The sequence below is a fragment of the Ovis aries genome, chromosome 9 (genome assembly GCF_016772045.2).
Source record: "Ovis aries strain OAR_USU_Benz2616 breed Rambouillet chromosome 9, ARS-UI_Ramb_v3.0, whole genome shotgun sequence".
NCBI classification, from domain to species: Eukaryota; Metazoa; Chordata; class Mammalia; order Artiodactyla; family Bovidae; genus Ovis; species Ovis aries.
This window is the reverse complement of record NC_056062.1, coordinates 27636423-27655951: the sequence shown is the minus strand read 5'-3', so window position 1 is coordinate 27655951 and position 19529 is coordinate 27636423.

Genomic DNA, 19529 nt, shown 5'->3' with positions numbered 1-19529 from the left:
AATTCCAGAGAGAGTGCCTCTCAGCGATCTCACATGTCAGGTCCTGTGCTGGGCCCTGGGAAGCAGGGAGGAGCCAGAGAGGGTCTGCCCAGAACTAAGTCTGTGATCTCAGGGAGGTGGACCAGAGAGCAGATGTTTCCAGCATGAGGTGCTGAATGTCGAGGCAGAGGGAAGCCCGGGGCTCCAAGGGGAGCATAGCTTAGCCTGAGGCTCAGGCAATGATGCTCAGTGTTGACCTGAGCTGGGTCTTCCAGCAAAAGTAGAAGCTTGCTAGGGAGACACTAAGGGAGAAAGGCATCCCAGGCAGAAGAAAGAACACAAGCAAAAGTAGAGCAATGGAACAGCACAGTCTGAACAGGGCATGGCGCAAGGGTTGCCTGACATGGAGTCTGAGTAACGGGAGATAAGGTGAGGTGAGCAGAGTAAACGGAACTTACAGCTCATAGTCACTGAGAAGATGAGGCATGGAGGGACCTGGGTCATGCGGTAAGTATGCATGTTAAGGGATCTCACAGACCCTGTCCATGAGCCACCAGAATGGGTGATGGTTTCCCTATTCTCAGCCCCCAAGAAGGGGAGGGAGTAAGGAAGTTTCCAGCATCACCTTGGGTCCATTCAGCCTTGAAGCCCACTACAGTTTCACCATCGGGTTACACGCTATTTCTTACTAAACCTAAGAGGAGATTTTATCACATTGCTTCATAACGTATGAGGGACGTGGAGGGGACTGATAAACGTGTTGAGTGCGTGAGTTGGGGATGGAGGAGAGGAAGAGGAGGTGGGGACATCCCATCCTGTGCCGTGTGGTTCCCAGAGGTGACAGTCAAGGTCTAGGGACAAGGCCAGTCTTCAGCGCTCAGAGGAGATGTCTGGTAAGCATTTGGAAATCCTTTCTGTTCTTCCAGATGAATGAAGAAGTGAATCCAAACCTGGAAGTGGCAATTAAAAAAAAAAGTCCCTTCATCACTCTGGGAGCTGAGATGTCCAAGTGTCACAAAAGAGAATTTCTCAATGAGGAACTGGTCAGCAAGGGAGAAAAATACCCTTTAAAAATACTTCCTGCTAGAAGTCAAATGCTAGGCAAACAAGAGTTGCACCATCAACGCAGCCTTCTTCTGGGGTCATTTTTTGAGTTTTGAGTAGGTTGGTTTCTATCAATTGAGCATTCTGCTCCCCTATCACCAATTCCCACCAAATGCTAGCCACAGGAGTTGGAACTTCCAGCTGATCAGCTTGGGCTGGCATTGATGAGCGTAACTGATGATTCATGTGTAGGCAGTGAGGAGGGAGGCAAGTACTTCCCTCGTTATTTTAGTGACCTGGGACATTGGAGGTCCTGTGCGCCATTCCTCCCCCCACCATTCCTCCAGGTTTGTGAGGACCACTTCAAACCAGCAAAGAACAGTTCCACTTTGCATCTAGTAATCTGAGTTGGAAAAGCCTGCTGTGCGGAGCTGGGCTGTAGGAGATGTTCCTTGGGCCATGATAACCTCCCATCACCCAGCAGGCCCTGTGCTAGGCTCTGGGATGGAGAACTTGGTGGATGAAGGCATGGGCCATTGAGTTAGGCTCATTCAGGGTGGAGCCATGGCTCTGTGCCTCACTAGTTGAGTCACCTTGGGAAAATTAGGAACCTTTTTAAGCCTCCATTTCCATATCTGAAAAAAAATGTAGGGACACCCAAACTTACCCCATAGGGAGTAAATGATACCATGGGCTTAAGACAGGCTTGGCACATAGTAAGAGTTCAATAGGAGGGTGTGCGTGCATATGTGTGTGCGCGTGCCTGTGTGTGTGTGTGTGATTGTGGAGGGCAGTGGGAGTTGGGGCTGCAGGATGCCTGGCAAGTATGTATTCATGGCTAGTCTGTGCTGGGCTCTGCACCAAGCAGTGGAAAAACTCTGGTTATTCAGCAGTCACCTTTGCTGGTTCTTCCCTGTGGGCCGCCATATCCATTCTCTGCCTTGCTCCATGCCCCGGAGGCCAACTCTGCCAACAATGCCCTCCAGTTCCCTCCCCACCTGTCTTCCAGAGGCCCTGGCAAGACACCAGAGGGCAGAAGGAGAGAAGAGGTTTGTGTCTTTCGTGACAGCTGTGCTTCTCCACCAGGGGGGTTCCCATCATGCTCTTTGAAGCCTTCTGGACCACCACCCCCACCTCGGCTTGTTCGGTGGCTTCACGCTGCTGCTGGTCCAGGAGCCTCAGCCCCAGCCCCAATCTGTAAAATATCCCTCTGTCGAATGTTCTCCATTTGCCCCATCTGGGGTAAATTCTGTTTTCTGCTGGGACCCTGATGGGTACACCTACTGGTTTTTATTTCTGTTATTATCAATGCTCTATTAAGCTGGAGTTTCCTTTTCTTAAGATGAACTCCCAGCCCCCATCATTATTCTATCCCTTGGGCATTAAAGAGTCAGCGGATCAGCAGGCTAGCGAGGTTTGCTCCACCTCGGAAGATTCTAGGTTTGGCTTTTAGTCCTCCTTCCCCACTCTGGGGTGGGGCTCAGCTCTGGGTGGTTTCAGGGTGCTCTCCACTTTGGGGAGGAGAAGAGGGAAGATCAGAAAGTGAACCCAGCTGTGCCCTGCCAGGGGCACCCACTGACGACTGACAGCAGCCCACGGTTCCTTCTTCAGAACCGCCCTTGCCTCCCCTCCCCTCCCCGCATTACTCAGCCCACTGCTTTCTGCCTTCTCCCTCCCGTTGCCCACGACACCCAAGGGAGCCTTATAGTTCATTCTCTTATACAATAGGTCTGCAGAGAGCACCTGCTGTGCCCCTGGTCCTGGTCAAAGCGATGAGGACACAGCATGAATGAGACAAGCCATGCCCCTGCCCACAGGGAGCTTCTGTTCTAATGGGAGAGAGAGACAGTAAACAAGGAGATGGGCAGCCCTAATTGGTTGGGTGGTGTTTAGATGTAAAGTGGGATAAGGAGGTTAGGAAGATGATGGAATAAGGTACGGGAGCTATTTCACAAAGAGTGGTCATGGAGGGTGTTACCAAGAAGGAGAGGGAGGGGGTCCTTGCAGATGGACCAGACCGGGAAGAGTGTCCTAGGCAGAGAGGCCAATAGGGATGAAAGTGTGGAGGAGGGAACGTGTAGCTGGGTGTATTTCAGGGAGAGTGACTGGGGGCATGCAGGGAATGAGGGGTGGGGGAGAAGGGGGTGAGGTCTGGGAGGCTGCACAACACATCCTGTAAGGCCTCAGAGGCCACTGCAGGTGGCTCCAGATTCTGCGCTGAGGGCAATGGGAAGCCTGGGGAGGAACAGGGAAGGGATGGAGAGTGAAGGATGCCTCTGGCTCTGTGTGTGTGTTTTTGTTTTTTTTTTAAGTTGGAGGATAATTGCTTTACAATGTTATGTTACTTTCTGCTGTACAACAACGCGAGTCAGCCCTGAGTACGCATCCGTATGCCTTCCCTCTTGAGCCTCTCCCCTCCCATCCCCTCTTCTGGCTGTTCAGAGGAGAACACAGGAGGCAGAGAGGAAGCAGGGAACCAGAAAGGGACCATCACGGAGACAATAAACCCCACCCCTACGGCCACCCCCCACTGTATCCACTGGAGCCCAGTTCGTTTCTGTCAGCTGCCCAAGGTCTTTTCGAGGTACTGATTGCTATTGTTCTCACAGTCAACAGCATCGTTATTACCCCGCCTGCTGTGTAAGCTTGTGGGAATTATTTTTTCTATCTGAGATTCAGTGTCCCCATCCCTAAAATAGAGATAATAAAATCTACCTTTAAGGGTTGCTATGAGGATTTAAATCGCTTGCATATATTATCCTCACAGAAGTGATGTCATGACTGTTCTTCCCAAAACCTGTAACTGAGGCTGTAACTTGTCTTCATCTGCTGTGACTCTGGATGTCATCAGACTTGGAGCTTGGTACCTAGTGGGAGCATAGGGACACTGTTATCATTTGGATGATAGGATGTTGAGCCTTTCTGCTCTGAAACCAGCCTGTGTTGGACAGGTGTCCATCAGAGTGTAGACGGCAAACCCTGGAGGTGTTCGGAGAAGCCAGGATTGGTGGGTTGGGCTGGTCAGAGAAACTTCCTCAGAGAAGGTGGGACTGAAGACATGAATTGGAGGGACATCACGAGAGAATCATTCTGTGGCTCTAAGAAATTAAAGTCTGTTAAATCCAAGTATTAGGCTTACCATCCCGTGCCTGTGGGACACCTGACTCTAGGTCAGGGGCTCGGTGTCAGGAAACACTGCCTGGATCCTTTCTGAGCTGCTTACCTGCTTGTCATTAACTTCTCTAAATACTGTTAAAGACAGGGATAATGATGCTTACCACGTGAGCTGGATAGGAGGAGAAAATTAAGTGAGCTGTTGGTTGTAAACATTCTTCAAAGTCTGCCCAGGAGTGAAGAAAACTGAATCATAGTTATTCTTTTCATTGCCCACAGGCAAGCACATTGTGCAGCCGTCATGAAATGGCCCAGCGGAACACCGTTTGATTTTGGAATCGTTTTCCCAAACAGCTGTCCTCTGCTCTCCTAGAACACATGCCGTCCTCACGTCTCTAAAGACTCACTTCCTTCCCTGGAGCCTGCTCACTCAGGGAAAGCGTACCGGTTTTTTTCTGTGTCATGGAAGGAAGATTGCTTCTTCCCCTTACCTCTCACTTGCCATGTGACCTAGGGGAAACGACTTTCCCTTTCTGGGCCCTGTTTCCATGTCAGAAAAAATAAAGATATTGTGCCGGATGATCTCTCAGGTACCCCTTAATTCTGCATCTGTAAGTCTATGTATCTTTACGAAAAAATAACCTAAATAAAAAATTGACACCACCACTTAAGACTTCCTTTACCAGCTAGAAGTCAGACACTATTTGTTTCATTGCTCATTTAATTCTCACAAGCATTCTAAAATGTCTGTGTTGTTCTGGTTCTCAGGCACAGAGAGGTTGGGTTTCTTGCCTCAGGTCACACAGCATGCACATGGTGGGACTGAGTTTATCCTCAGCCACTGCCCACCACAGGCCACACTAGTAACCCAGAGCCTTGGATCACTTCCATTCTCTACTCTATTGTTTTAAAGTCAGTGTGAAACACCGCCAAGAGCCGGTTGTATCTTTCTCACACCCCATCTAGGCTGGAATTCTATTCTGTTAGTATTGTCAAGTTAATTACACTCTATTGTTTCCCAGAAATTTGGGGCTGGGCTGGAAGAATATTCTGAGATGTTTAATACCTGGGTCTTCACATTGTTGGATGACATATGAGTCTCACATTCTAAATAATTTTAATTATGCTTGCGTGCTCTGTCACTTCAGTCATGTCCAACTCTTTGCAACCCTAGGAACTGTAGGCCACCAGGCTTCTCTGTCCATGGGATTATCCAGGCAAGAATACTGGAGTCAGTTGCCATATCCTTCTCAAGGGGATCTCCCCAGCCCAGGGATTGAATCTGTGCCTCTGGTGTCTTCTGCATTGTAGGCAGATTCTTTACCCACTGAGCCACCTAGGAAGCACAGTTGTAATCATAGGTGATATTTATTGAGCACTGACTATACTAAAGGAAATCAACTCTGAATATTTATCGGAAAGACTGATGCTAAACCTGAAGCTCCAACACTCTGGCCACCTAATGCAAAGAGCCGACTCACTGGAAAAGACCCTGATGCTGGGAAAGTTTGAAGGCAAATGGAGAGAGGGGTGGCAGAAGATGAGGTAGTTAGATAGCATCACCGACTCAATGGACACGAGTTTGAGCAAACTCCAGGAGCTAGTGGGGGACAGAGGAGCCTGGTGTGCTGCAGTCCATGAGGTCGCAGTGAATCAGACATAGCAACTGAACAACAACAATGACTATGTGGAATCAATTCCAATAACCGTACATACTCTATCTGATGAGGTGGGTCCTCTTATTTCATTTTGCAGATGAGGAAGTGAAGCACTGGGCACAGGAGGAGTAGCACACCTCTATTACAGAGAGGGTCCTAGGCATTCCTGGGGTATAAGCCCAGGCTGTACGACTGCAGACATGACTCACACCCACTTTGTCTTACTGTCTTTCTCAAGATAGCCTCCTCTGGAAAGGAATTCTACGGAACAGTTCAAGAAATTCTATCATAAAAATTTCCATGGCCAAATACATTGATAAAACTAGGTTAAATAAAATGAAATGAGTGGCTTTACTTTTGAATTCCTCAGAGTCTTGCATGCCGAGTGGCAGTCAGGCTCTTTAAAAGCAGGACAGAGCAGGCATGATTGTGAAACTCATTTGATGACGGAGACTTTTTACTTCTGGTGGATCAGCTCAAGACACATATTTTGTGAAAATCAACTTTAAAGGCATTGCAGATAGAAAGATTTGCAGGGAGGAGTCAAGTTCCAGATTCTTACCAGCCCTACCGCATTCTAGTTCTCCCTCAAACATCCCACCATCACTTCACCACCTACCGTATTTATGCGTCAGTGCATCAAGCATGTGTCCAGGAAAAAAAAAACCACAATAAATGTCTGTACTGAGTTTCTGAAAATTAAAGTTTACTTTCAGTGCACATCGGCAATTTGCCACTTAAAGAATCTGTTTTTTTTTTCTTTTTTAATAAATAATTTCTTGTAGAGCAGATCCTTGTTCCTAACTGATTTCCACTCTTGGTAAAGCTGGATTTTCATGGCACAGGTTCTTAAAGCGAGGCACCTTTGGATTTTCTTGTGCAGAAGGAAAAAGTTGGATGAGCAGGGAAATGCAGCTCAGGGCGTGGAAGTCAAAGGAGTAGAAGCTGTGGTTTTCCCCCAAAGTTGCACAAAATAATAATATGACTTCTGCTTTTCATCTGCTCTGGTGGCAGCTGGGGAATCTAGCAGCTTGCTTGAGAGGGCAGAGTTGATTAAATTGGAGGGCAGTCGAACTGTTAAATCTTAGAAAATCTTGGTTCTCCAACTTGCTGGCTATTCTCGCTTGCAGTATCTGCTGATGTGCTCCCTCATGCTTTAACTCTGGGATGCAAGGGTGTCTCCTTGTGTTGTCTCATTTTGTCCATTTCCACATTCAAAGAGTAAATGGTTGCCAACACCTAGGTGGGCTTGCTATGAGCCGGGCATATGGATTTAGTGCCCGTTAACCCATGCATGAACGCCAGACCCTGGAGATAAGACAATTGACTAAATAAGCTCTCTGCTTGGAGGAAAACTCATTTAATAGACAAATAAGCCAGAAACTCAGTTGACCATAAGTTTTGGCAGAAGGGAAGTGCCAATGGAGTTGGACAAACACAGGGGTGTGAGAGATCATACCTAGGTGGTACAGTGGGGGCATTCTGGAACACTTTCTTGATAGAGGCGGCAGTGGACTTGAGGTTTGAAAGGTGAGCAGAGTGTAGCTAAATGGAGACTGTGGTGGGGAAGACCTTCTCGGGGGAGGGAATGGCCTGAGCCCAGAGAACTTGAGAAAGTCCAGAGAGGGCATCATTAGTTTACCAACCACAAAGCACACCAGATCTATGTTCTTTGCAGTCTCTATGACAACCAGTGACTGCTATATATTAAAAGCTCCCTGCATTGAGGGCAACAATTGAAAGCTTTCCAGATAAGACAGTTTCTGAAGAGCCCAGATAGGTTATTGAATCTCTGGGGACCTTCATGTTTTCATTGGCAGATGAGGAGAAAGTCCTTATCTCACGAGGTTAAGATAAGAATTGAGTGAATGATGCAAGTAAAGTTTTAGAACTATTTTATTTAGCACCTAATAAGTGCTCCATGAATTTTAATTACTGTCATCATTGTTACTGTTACTTTTATCGAATGCTTAAAGATTTCAATAAATAGCTCGACCATGAGACTTCTCTGGGTGGGGACACAATCACTTCTGCATCTTCTGCGTTTGCCAGTTTCTGAGCTGGTAGCTTTCAGTAAATGTCTGTCAGACGACTTGAATAGCTGAATGCATAAACATGAGAAAAATATTCCTTCTTTCTAGGAGTCAGTTGCCTTTCATCCTTGAGGCTCTAGACATCAGACTCCAGCCTAGGTGGGATGACCCCTTCCCCTACATACATGTCCTCCCCCACATCCCCCACTACTGGACAGACCCTTTATCATCCTGTGCATCTTCTGTGAGTTACTCTCGGGTAAAGAAGAACATTTGACCCCGGTTTAGAAAGATTGCCTTACACAATCTCCCAGTTCCCTAGATGGGACTTGCTGAGCTGACAGAATGCACAGAGAAGAGCTAACTATTTTTAGGATGAACTAGAAAGATTAGAACTTTGCTCTCTCCTCAAATATCAAAGCTACAATCTGTAGGTCTCCAAACAGGAGTTACTAGGGAATTGGATGTAAGGAGTTGTTCACTGGGCTTCCCCGGTGGCTCAGCGGTAAAGAATCTGCCTGCAGTGCAGGAGCTGCAGGAGATGCGAGTTCAATCCCTGGGTCAGGAAGATCCCCAGGAGGAGGGCATGGCAACCCACTCCAGTATTCTTGCTTGGAGAATCCTGCAGACAGAGGAGCCTGGTGGGCTACACCCTATAGGGTGGCAAAGAGCAGACATGACTTAAACGACTCAGCAGGCACGCAGTTATTCATTGCGCTCCTGTTGCTTAAAATCCCCACATGCAAATAATAATAGACCATTGATTTTGGAGTGACTGCTATGTGCTAGGCACTTGCAAAGTGCTTTACATGCCCTGTATTAATTCATTTGTTTAGCAACCTCATGGGGTTGGTTTCAGCCTCCATATTTTGCAGATAGGAAAACTGAGGGACAGAGAGTAAAGTATCTTGACCAAAGCTACAGAGAGAGGGGCAGTGAAGCTGGAATTCCATTCCTGATCTATCTGACTTCAAGATCCACTCATTCCATGAGGATACAAATGACAATGACCCAAATCAAAACAAAGAGGAGAAAACAAATTCTGGCTCCTGGCTGAAGAATAAAATCATGGACTGGTTGACTGCAGCATTTTGCCAGGTAGAGCAGCAGGTGTACAGAAGAGAAAGTCAGGAATTCTGTTTCCAGGGAGATCACATCCTAATAAGGGCAATGTAAGGACTTTCTCGTTTCTCATCTGCGTCGCTTTCTCATTTTCCTTTTGGGATCTCCCTTTCCCTCACTGCATGCATGCCACACTGGGGGGCTTGCTCATCGAGGCTCCTGCACTCCTCTAGCCAAGGGGTAGACATTTGTCTCCAACTGGAAAAACCAGGCTATGGGAAAATAAATCAGGACTCAAGAATGTCAAATGGCTATAACTGATCTGGTTAGTAACACCCTGAAGATAACTGTATCTTAGTTTCTGACATCTGGCTGTTCAGCTTTTCCTTTTCTGAGAGCTTGCTGTGGCAGATAATATAGACTGGTTCACTCAGCACATATCCCTGCTGCGCTTTCTCTGTTCTAGAAGGTGGAAAGCTCAACGCTGCCTTGCAGTTTGGGATGGATCACGTGGCTTAGCCAGTAAATGCAAGTGTATTGTCTGCTGGGGATGTGTCTCCCTTTTCTCCTTCTTCTCCTTCTCCTATCTCCTACTGGGATAAGGAAGGACATGATGGTTGCAGCTGCAGCAGATAAGTTATGAGCCTGAGGAAAAGGCTAGGAGCACTGCACAGACTGTTTAGTGACATCAGGCCCCAACTCCCCTTTGGACCTCTTGCAGAGAAACCCTTATCATTTTAAACCACGAGGTTTAGAGGTTTGGTTACTCATAGCCAAACATACCTCTTAACTAATGTGGAATCTATAAATCTCATTTGCATTTTTTTTAAATAGGGAGGGTGCTTGCAGTAGACAGAATTTCTTTACACAACCAAAAAATACCCTAATTAATAACAGAGAAGGGAGGAGAGTACAAAGCAAATCACAACATTAGCTGGAATGAAATATGCTCTCCTGGAGGGAAGCACTATCACAATACAAATTCATGTTGACATAGTCTCTAATATTTTTCTTTTTTTTTGACAGTCTGTTTTATTTTTCTAGGAGATTTCCCACACATGGTTTCCTTTGACCTTCTCAGCCAGCCAGTGAAGTATAAATTATTATTATACCTGTCTTACGAGTGAAAAACAAAATCTCAGAGTTTGAGTACCATGGAAGAGAAGAAAAGGAAGTGATTAATTCTACCTTGAGAAACCGGCAACCTCAGGAAAGGCTGGCCTCGCTCGAGCTGAGGTTTGAAGGATGAACGGACTTTTAACAAATGAAACAGTGGGAAGGGCATTCCTGAGCTAAAGCAAGAACCACCAAGCTTAGAGCCCTGAGAGGGCTGGATGAATCCAGCAAAGGTGGCTGGTGCTCAGGGAGAACCTGAGAAACGCATAGAGGAGGTGGGCTTCAAAAGCCAACAGGGTTCAGATCCTAAAGGCTTGGTGTGTTGGCAGCCTCTTTGGGTTGCAGAGACATTCAAATAACTTCAACTCATGGGGTGATTGTGAGGATGTGTGTGTGTGTGTGCTAACCCCAATTGTGTCCAGTTTTTTGTGACCCTATGTAACCCGCCAGGCTCCTCTGTCCATGGGATTCTCCAGGCAAGAGTACTGGAGTGGGGTGCCATTGCCTTCTGCCCTCTCTAAGCCTCTTTTAATAATGAAGGATCTTAAGTTGAGCTTTGGGATGCAAGTGCAAGAGCTTGGTCTTTGTTGTGCTAAAGAAGAACTCTGAAGAACTGTTCCTCCGGGAGCACTGTCTCCTCCACTTGAGACTCTGTTCGGCTTTGGGAGACTGAGCTGGAGTTATTTCTCATAGAAGCAGAGTGTCAGTGAGAAGGGACTTAAAGGTGGCTTTTCACTGCTGAGGCAACTGAGGCTCAGAATGCCTGGTTCTGAGTCACAGAGTCCCCAGTTTCCTCTGATAATTTCTAGAAACTTCTCCTCTCTGGCACTCAGTTTCCCTCTTTGTAAGATGAGGTGCCTTCTTTGGCTCTGGGTTTGTTGGTGAAGCAAGTAGGAGTTAGCTGGAGAGCTTGCTGAAAATACACCTGCCCAGCTCAACACAAGCTGTGACATACCTGGAGAGAAGCATGGTGGGTACACGTGCTTTGAATAAGCTTCTCAGGTCACGCTGGATTGCAGCCTCTACCACTCTGGGCTTCCCAGGTGGCACTAGTAGTAAAGAACTTGTCTGCCAAGGCAGGAGACATAAGAGATGCAGGTTCGATCATTGAGTTGGGAAGATCGCACGGAGGAGGGCATGGCAACCCACTCCAGTATTCTTGCCTGGAGAAGCCTCATGGACAGAGGAGCCTGGCGGGCTACAGTCCACAGGGTCACAAAGAGTCAGAGAGGACTGAAGCAACTTAGCACGCACACACCACTCTGAAACCCTTGTGTGGGGACGTTTCTTCTCTGGCCTTGAAAACTCTGAATCTAGTCTGTCCAAGGGCTCTGGGACTGGGAGAAAGGGCAAGTCAGTTGATGCCCCAGGGGAACCTGCTTCCCTTGACTCGAGCACAGAAGGAAGACGAGAGAGACCTGGAAGTGCTGGCGAAGCCTCAGAGCGTCGGGCCAGGAATTTACAAGGATGCTGCTGGCCGAACGTTGCTGTTCTGATGCCCTGGGTCATGTCGTCATGCAGGGAGGCCCCCACGCCTGCCAGAGACCTTTGGCTGACCAGGCTGCAAGGCAGGGGCACTGGTCCTTCCCTTCCTTGCTTGTGGGTTACTGGAAGTTTCTGGAAGGAACAGCCTTTAGAAATAGGACTGGAATTGGAGTGAAGACCCCAGGTTCCAATCCAGTGCATGCTGCCATCTACGTGCTCCGTGACCTACAGCAACCGGGAGACTTGTTTCCTCATCTCCCAAGAAGGGCTTATGGCCCCTGTCCAGCTTTCTCGTTCCACGAGACACGAGGATTTCAAAGCCAGTGATGCAATGAAGTAAAGACTGGGTCCATAATACATGTGTTAGAGGATTATTATTATTGTTAAAAATAACAAACAGCTTCGAAGTTGGAATCCGGAGGCTTCCACAGAAGCCGGTTGCTGCCAGCCAGGCTTTCAGATCGAGATGGAGATACGAGAGGCAGAGAGGAAAAGCTGCTCCTGGAGGCTTCTTTCCTGAGCCCTCGTTGCCTTCTTCCCTCCGAGACCTGCAGGGGATCTGGGAGGCTTCCAACTTAGCGCTACCTGATGGAATAGCGTGTGCTGCGAGGCACCTGTCATCACCTCCGAGAGACAGCCGGCTGGGGTTGGGAAACAGAAGCCAAGCACACAAAGCGTGGCTCTCTGCCCTGCCCTCCTCTTTAACCTGTGCACTCAAGCTCCCGAGCCCCAGCCATTCAGGTGTTCTTGCTCCATGCTGGCCACACCTGTTTTCTGCCTGTAATTCTGCTAACTTGGCATTTGAGATGAAGCCAACCCACGTTTCATTCATTTAAATCCATGTCTTAAGCACAAACATTGCTGCCGTAAACATAAACCCCATTCACTTGTAGGATGAGCTGTGACCATTGAAATGAAATCGTGGACATCCTAACGAACGTGATCTCAGGTCCTTCCTGGGGATTCACCTTGGAGAGCCCTGCATCCGCAGATGCTATCGACACTTCTGGAACACGTGCAGATGTCAAGATCCGTCCTTAGTGTGTTGACAGTCATGGGACAATGGATTCTGATTCAGTCCAAGCCTTGGGGTCAGTTTGGAGGTGAAGTAGCCAAGACTCCAGGGAAGAGATCGCCTTTTCCAAGATTCCCAGCCAGGAAACAGTAGGACTGGGGACCAAAGCAGATCCTTGGACCCCAGGTCCAACCTACCTGGGGCCTCCTCAGCAGCCTTGAGCACAGGGCTTCACACAGAGCTGGCTTCAAGGGAGATTTTGAATGAGGAAGGCAACTTTAGGGGAGCAGGTGCCGCAGTTGAAGGAACACAAGATTAGAACATAAACGCAAATGTTCTAGAACGTCTGTTTGGATCAGTGGCTTTCCAATGTTGTTGCTGAACCCCTTCCCTCCTCCTGAGGGCCAGCTCGGGGGCTGAAATGATGAGTGTTCAATTTTTCTACTTTTTTATTATCAAGGGTAGATTCTCCCCCCAAACTATTTGTATTGTGATTCTGAGAAAGATTTCACTGGGGGAAAAAAGAAATAAGATTCCTTTGTTGAAACCAGGTTGGATGAGCTCTGTTTTGCATGGCTATCAAGGACCCCCTCCCACTCGAGATCGCACGGTCTGCGGTCTTGTAACGTGTGTGGGAGCTACCCCTTCTGGGCTGTGCAGTGTTGGATGAGTCTGTCAGCATTCTGAGTCTTAGTTCCTTTATCTTTAAAATGGGCACAAGGAGAGATACGCTGCCTAGTTCCCAGGGTTATCCTGTGGATGTGCCCTCAGAACAGGATTCTGCAGGAGTCTGGAACTGGGGAAGTTATGCCATCATCGAACATTTCTTAAGTGGTATCTCCTGCTTGCACTCTGGCTAAATGCTGAAGATACAAAAGGCCACGAAGTGTAGTAGGAAATAGACAAATACTGGTGCACAGCCTCCTGGAGAAGAGAGAAATAAGCGGGCAATTTCAATGCAAAAGTGATGTGTACCTTGACCTAAATGTGGCAGAAGGTCAGCCCACTCAACCTGGTGATGGGGCAGCTGGAGAGAGTGGGGGCTGTGGGAATGTGACATCCACCTTGAGTCCTAATGCGAGGCAGACACAATAGTGATACCGATATCTGCATTTCATTCACACAGGATTTTAGTCACACAGAGTTAAGACTTCTGAGGTTTTACTTTCCCTTTTGTGCAAGGATCTTATAGAAACAAGAGCAAATGCAAAGTATACTACTGGATCAATGTTATGGATTCTCTTAATGAGTTTTGCAGTGCCCTTTTTGCAAACAACTGTTATTCAACCAACAAATGTGCTAGGGCCTGTCTTCTTGAGAAATCTCAATGCCCTTTCAGAAGCATCACTTGTGAGAGCCTGGAGGTGCTCTGAGGTCTCCTGTCTAGTAACATATTTGCTCAGATGAGAAACCTGGGAACTTGGGGAGGTGAGATGTCTTTACCAAGGTCAGGAGGTCCAAGGAGCAGGTTTAGACATGACACTTCCTAGAGACCATAGGCTCCAAGTGCTCTGGAATGGGGGTAGCAGTGAGTGTAGGGGACACACCCAGTTCTGCCCTTTGAGGACCAGAGGTTGAGTCTGTCAGGGATTTCATCCAATGGTGGGTGTGTACCTCTGTGTCAATTAGCAAGCTGTGTGCTGAGGGTACAGAGATGAATGAAGCACTGTCTTTGCTTTGAGGAGCTCATAGGATGGAGGCATACAGAGTGAAAATTCAAATCCACAACAAGTGTTAGTGGAATAGTGTGCAAAGTGTTTGGAGAGCAGGATTTGCCTCTGAGAGGTTGGAAAAGATACAGGCTTTGAAGCCAGGCACATCTGGGTTTCAGTTCCAGCTCTGCCACTTGCTTTGGGGCACTGGAAAAGTTACTTAACCTCTCTGAGCCTCAGTTTCTCTATCTAGAAAATGGGAAGAGTAACAACCTATCTGGGCATGGGTGGATGCAAGCGATAAAGCGCCTGGCTCACTCAGTGCGTGGAGACTATCACCATCATCAACTGTCAGAACTCAGGCCAGACGTTCACTTTCTCCAAGCTTCTCCAGGAACTTCTAGTGTTCTCATCAGCACAGGAGGTGATGGAGGTGAACTGTGCCTTGTAAAACCATGACACATTAAGCAGTGGTTGGTTATCACTCTTGGGATCCTTGTAGTGTGTGCGTGCGTGCACGCTCAGTCGCTCAGTCATGTCTGACTCTGTGCCACCCCGGGGAGTGTAGCTGGCCAGGCTCTTCTGTCCATGGGTTTCTCCAGGCAAGAATACTGGAGTGGGTTGCTAATTCCTCCTCCAGGGGATCTTCCCAACCCAGTGATGGAACCCAAGTCTCCTGCATCTCCTGCATTGGCAGGTGGATTCTTTTACCACTGTGCCACCTGGGAAGCTCCTTGGGATCCTTATTCAGTCCTCATTAGGGTCAAGAAGGAGATGCAGCAGGGTGGTTTGTCAAAGTCCAGTGCATAACTGCAGGCTGGAAGCCAGGGCAGCCTCTTTGATCTTATGCACCCCCACCCCCTGCCAACATCCAGAGCCTCCAAAACGTTTCCCTCCCTCTGAAATCTACACATATTCTGGACCAGAATAGGCAGATCCTGGGGCTTGGTTTCTTTGTCTCTCAGGCCTTCTGCTGGAAGGAGGGGGGGGCGGAGGGGGGGACTTGCCATCAAGCCTGAGAAAAAAGTCAGGCGTGTTTGGAATGCAATTGCAAAAGAGGTTACAAGAGCCTGGCGAGAATGCTGAAATCAAGTGATGTCGAGAGGTTTTGTTATTTTTGAAAAAATGACTCATTCTGAGAAACCCTAACGGCCTCCCAGAACATTCACCTAGTTGCCTGTATGTATAACCCAGAGCCCACTGCAGAAAAAACAAATCCTGTTCTCACAGCTGAGGGAGAGGATGGTGGGGGCAGGGAGGGTTGGTGGTGGGAATCCAGGTGGAGGAAGGCTTTAAAGCTAAGTCTTGCCCTCTGAGTGGACGTTTTTAATTTTTCAAGGCCTTTCCTCTAAATTGTGTCATTCCAGTCAGCACCAGAGCATCCACTTGGAGGTAACTTGTGTTCTTTGGGTTGACCTGAATTGGCCAGGGGACGGGGTGGTTGTTCCCATTTGACATGCAAAGGAAGTAGGTGCCCAAGAGCTTAAGCTATTTCCCCAAGTTGAAGGATAGGGGAAGAGAGGGTGAGAGAGGAAGAAGAGGAGGGGAAACGAAAAAGAAAAAGGAGGGGGAGGAAGAAGAGGAAGAGGAGATCCATGAATGAGGACCAAGATGAGAACCATGCTTGTCTTGTGGACAAACACTGCGAAAAGTTGGTTTCAGCAAAGGCAGCTGGTCTCCCCACTGTGGAACGCTCAGGATCAAGAGTTAGAACTGTGGGCTCTTTCTCTACCTCTGCCCTTAACCAAATGTGTGCCTTTGGGGAAACGTGTCTCTTTACCAACCCTCCACTGTAAAGGAATGGGGTGGAGGGAGTCAAACAAACTCAGAGCTTCTGAAATCTAGTGGGCACAAGAATATTCTGGAACATTTGTTACAATGTAGTTTGCTAGACCCCTCTCCAGAAATTCTGATTCCAAGGGTCTGGGGAGAGGCCAGGGAATCTGCATTGCTGACAGGCTCCCCAGTGGGGCTGCTGATTGGTCATGCTCCCCACTTTGAGCATCCTCAGGCCTGGAATGACCCTGTCATTTCTACTGTTCAGTGATTCAAACATTCAGCATCTCCTGGTCATTGGAACTGTGCCAGGTATGGGAAATGAAAAAAAAAAAAGAACTAGATGTGGTTTCTGCTTTCTGGGTCTAGAACCCTAGGTGGGGATACAGAGAGGACAATGGATCCTGTTATCACACAAGGTCCAAGGGGCCAGGGAGAGATGAGAGTGTTCAGCTGCCCGTGTGGGAGTCAGGTGGGGGCTCAAGAAGGAGGGTGCTGGGTGAGACTTTGGACCAAAGTTGCCACTAACTGGGAGGATGTATTAGGAGACGACTCCTGGGCAGAGAGTAGTGCAGGCTGTTTTAAATAGTCCACAGAGAAAGCATTGGCTAAGCGTTCTTTGCATGTGAGTGCTGCTCAGAACCATGAGAAGCCACCAACCACAGCTGCAGCTATTCTGTGTCTGCTTGGAGGGCCTGAAACCAGAGGACAGGGTTCCCAATGGGCCAGCATCCCTGGGGACCACACTCTAGTATAATACGTACACTACTCACCACTGATGCTCATTATTTGTGAAGTCTGCTTTTGCAAATTTGCGTACTTGCTAATATTTGCTTGTAACCCCTAAACTTATATTCGCGGTTCTTTCACAATCATTTGTGGTCATGTGTAGAACAGTGAAAACATTTGACTCACCCAGCACTCATGTTCCCACCTGAACAGTGCAGTCTTCTTTCTTAAGCTCTTGTATTGTAAACAAGGGTCCTTTCTATACTCTATTTAGTGCCACCTTTTGAGTATTTTGGGGCTTCTTTTGGGTGATTTGGCTGTTTAAAATTGCCCCCAAGCAAAGTGTCTTATATTGTGTAGTGCCCTAAGCATAGACGGTTATGACGTATCTTATGGGGAATATAGGTGTATGAACTAAGCTTCTTTCAGACATGGGTTATAGCGTTGTTAACTGTGAGTTCAGTGTTGATGAATCAACAACATAAATTAAATATGGACTTCCCTGGCGGCTCAGTTGGTAAAGAATCTGCCCGCAATGCACCAGACCCAAGTTCGACCCCTGGGTTGGGAAGATCCCCTGAAGAAGGAAATGGCAACCCACTCCAGTATTTTTGCCTGGGAAATCCCATGGACAGAGGGACCTCGTGGGCTATAGTCCATGGGGTTGCAAAGTTGGACATGACTTAGTGACTAAACCAGCACCTTTAAACAGAAACACATATAAAACAAGGTTATAAATTGATGGATTGATGAAAATGTTGTGACCAGAGGCTCACGGGAACCTAATCTTATATTTCCCCTAGGAACAGTGGTACAGCATTAATATAGTGCTCATGGCAACTTTATGAGACAGAACTACCATGAATAATGAGAATCTGTGTGTGTGTGCACACTCGTGATGAAGCCATTGCCATGTTTTCTTTAGCTTAGTATTACAAGTTAGTATATTTAATAAGATAATTCAGAGTTGCAGCAAGAATTTAATAAAATCGGAATATCTCAGTAAATTTTGGAAGCTTTCTTACTAATTTTAACTGGTGGCAGTCCTTAAACAATTTAGCCATCTCCTCTTCTGCCTAGATTTGAGCAAAGACATCTTTCTATTCAGCCTGAACTTATCTTCAGCTTCCATACCCAACTAAATTCACAACATCTCACTGACTTGGTTTAGATGCAAATTTGTGTATAACAGTTGTTGGTGTCACAATGTAGCTGAATGCAACTTCAATAGAGGTCACAGTTCATTTAAGTCACTCAGTCGTGTCTGACTCTTTGCGACCCCATGAATTGCAGCACTCCAGGCCTCCCTGTCCATCACCAACTCCCAGAGTTCACTCAGACTCACGTCCATCGAGTCAGTGATGCCATCCAGCCATCTCCTCCTTTGTCGTCCCCTTCTCCTCCTGCCCCCAACCCTTCCCAGCATCAGAGTCTTTTCCAATGAGTCAACTCTTCACATTAGGTGGCCAAAATATTGGAGTTTCAGCCTCAGCATCAGTCCTTCCAAAGAACACCCAGGACTGATCTTTAGAATGGACTGGTTGGATCTCCCTGCAGTCCAAGGGACTCTCAAGAGTCTTTGCCAACACCACAGTTCAAAAGCATCAATTCTTTAGCGCTCAGCTTTCTTCACAGTCCAACTCTCACATCCATACATGACCACAGGAAAAACCACAGCCTTGACTAGACGGACCTTTGATGGCAAAGTAATGTCTCTGCTTTTGAATATGCTATCTAGGTTGGTCATAAATTTTCTTCCAAGGAGGGAGCATCTTTTAATTTCATGGCTGCAGTCACCATCTGCAGTGATTTTGGAGCCCCCCCAAAATAAAGTCTGACACTGTTTCCACTGTTTCCCCATCTTTTCCCATGAAGTGATGGGACCAGATGCCATGATCTTCGTTTTCTGAATGTTGAGCTTTAAGCCAACATTTTCGCTCTCCTCTTTCACTTCCATCAAGAGGCTTTTTAGTTCCTCTTCACTTTCTGCCATAAGGGTGGTGTCATCTGCATATCAGAGGTGATTGATATTTCTCCTGGCAATCTTGATTCCAGCTTGTGCTTCTTCCAGCCCAGCGTTTCTCATGATGTACTCTGCATATAAGTCAAATAAGCAGGGTGACAATATACAGCCTTGACATACTCCTTTTCCTATTTGAAACCAGTCTGTTGTTCCACGTCACACGACCATATTAAATTGGATATTACTTTGATTTTACCCATATGACTGACACTAATACGGACATGTGTTTTTTTCCCACAGTGCCAAGAAATTCAAGACACTATCTGGGTGTCCTACAGGCTACCTGAATTCTGTCACTACTTCTATCCGAAGTAGCATCATATCTCACAGCCTAAGTGCTCAGTCTCACAAGGCTACCCCCACTTCAGATGTTTATTGCAAGTCAAGATCATTACCTATGCTTCTGACTGACTAGCAATAAATTGGAGATTCCCATGTTTCTCTCCTTGGGTTGGATTAATTTGCCAGAGCGACACACAGAACTCAGGAAATCAGTTCACTCACTAGACTACTGGTTTATTACAACGAATATGAAAGGATATGAGTCAACAGCCAGGTGAAGAGATACATAGGATGAGATCCCAAACACAGGGGCTTCTGCCCCTGCGGAGTTTGAGGACCATCACTCTGGCTTGTGGAGAAATTTGGTTTTTCCACCTGAAAGCTCTCCGCAAGCCCATCTCTTGGGATTTTTATGGAGGTTTCAGGAAGTCAGAACAATTGATTAAATCATTGGCCTTAGGCAACTGAACTCAATCACCAGACTTTCTCCCCTCCCCAGAGGTTAGAGGGTAGGGCTGAAATTTCCCACCCTGTAATCACTTGGCTGGTCTCCCTGGCAAC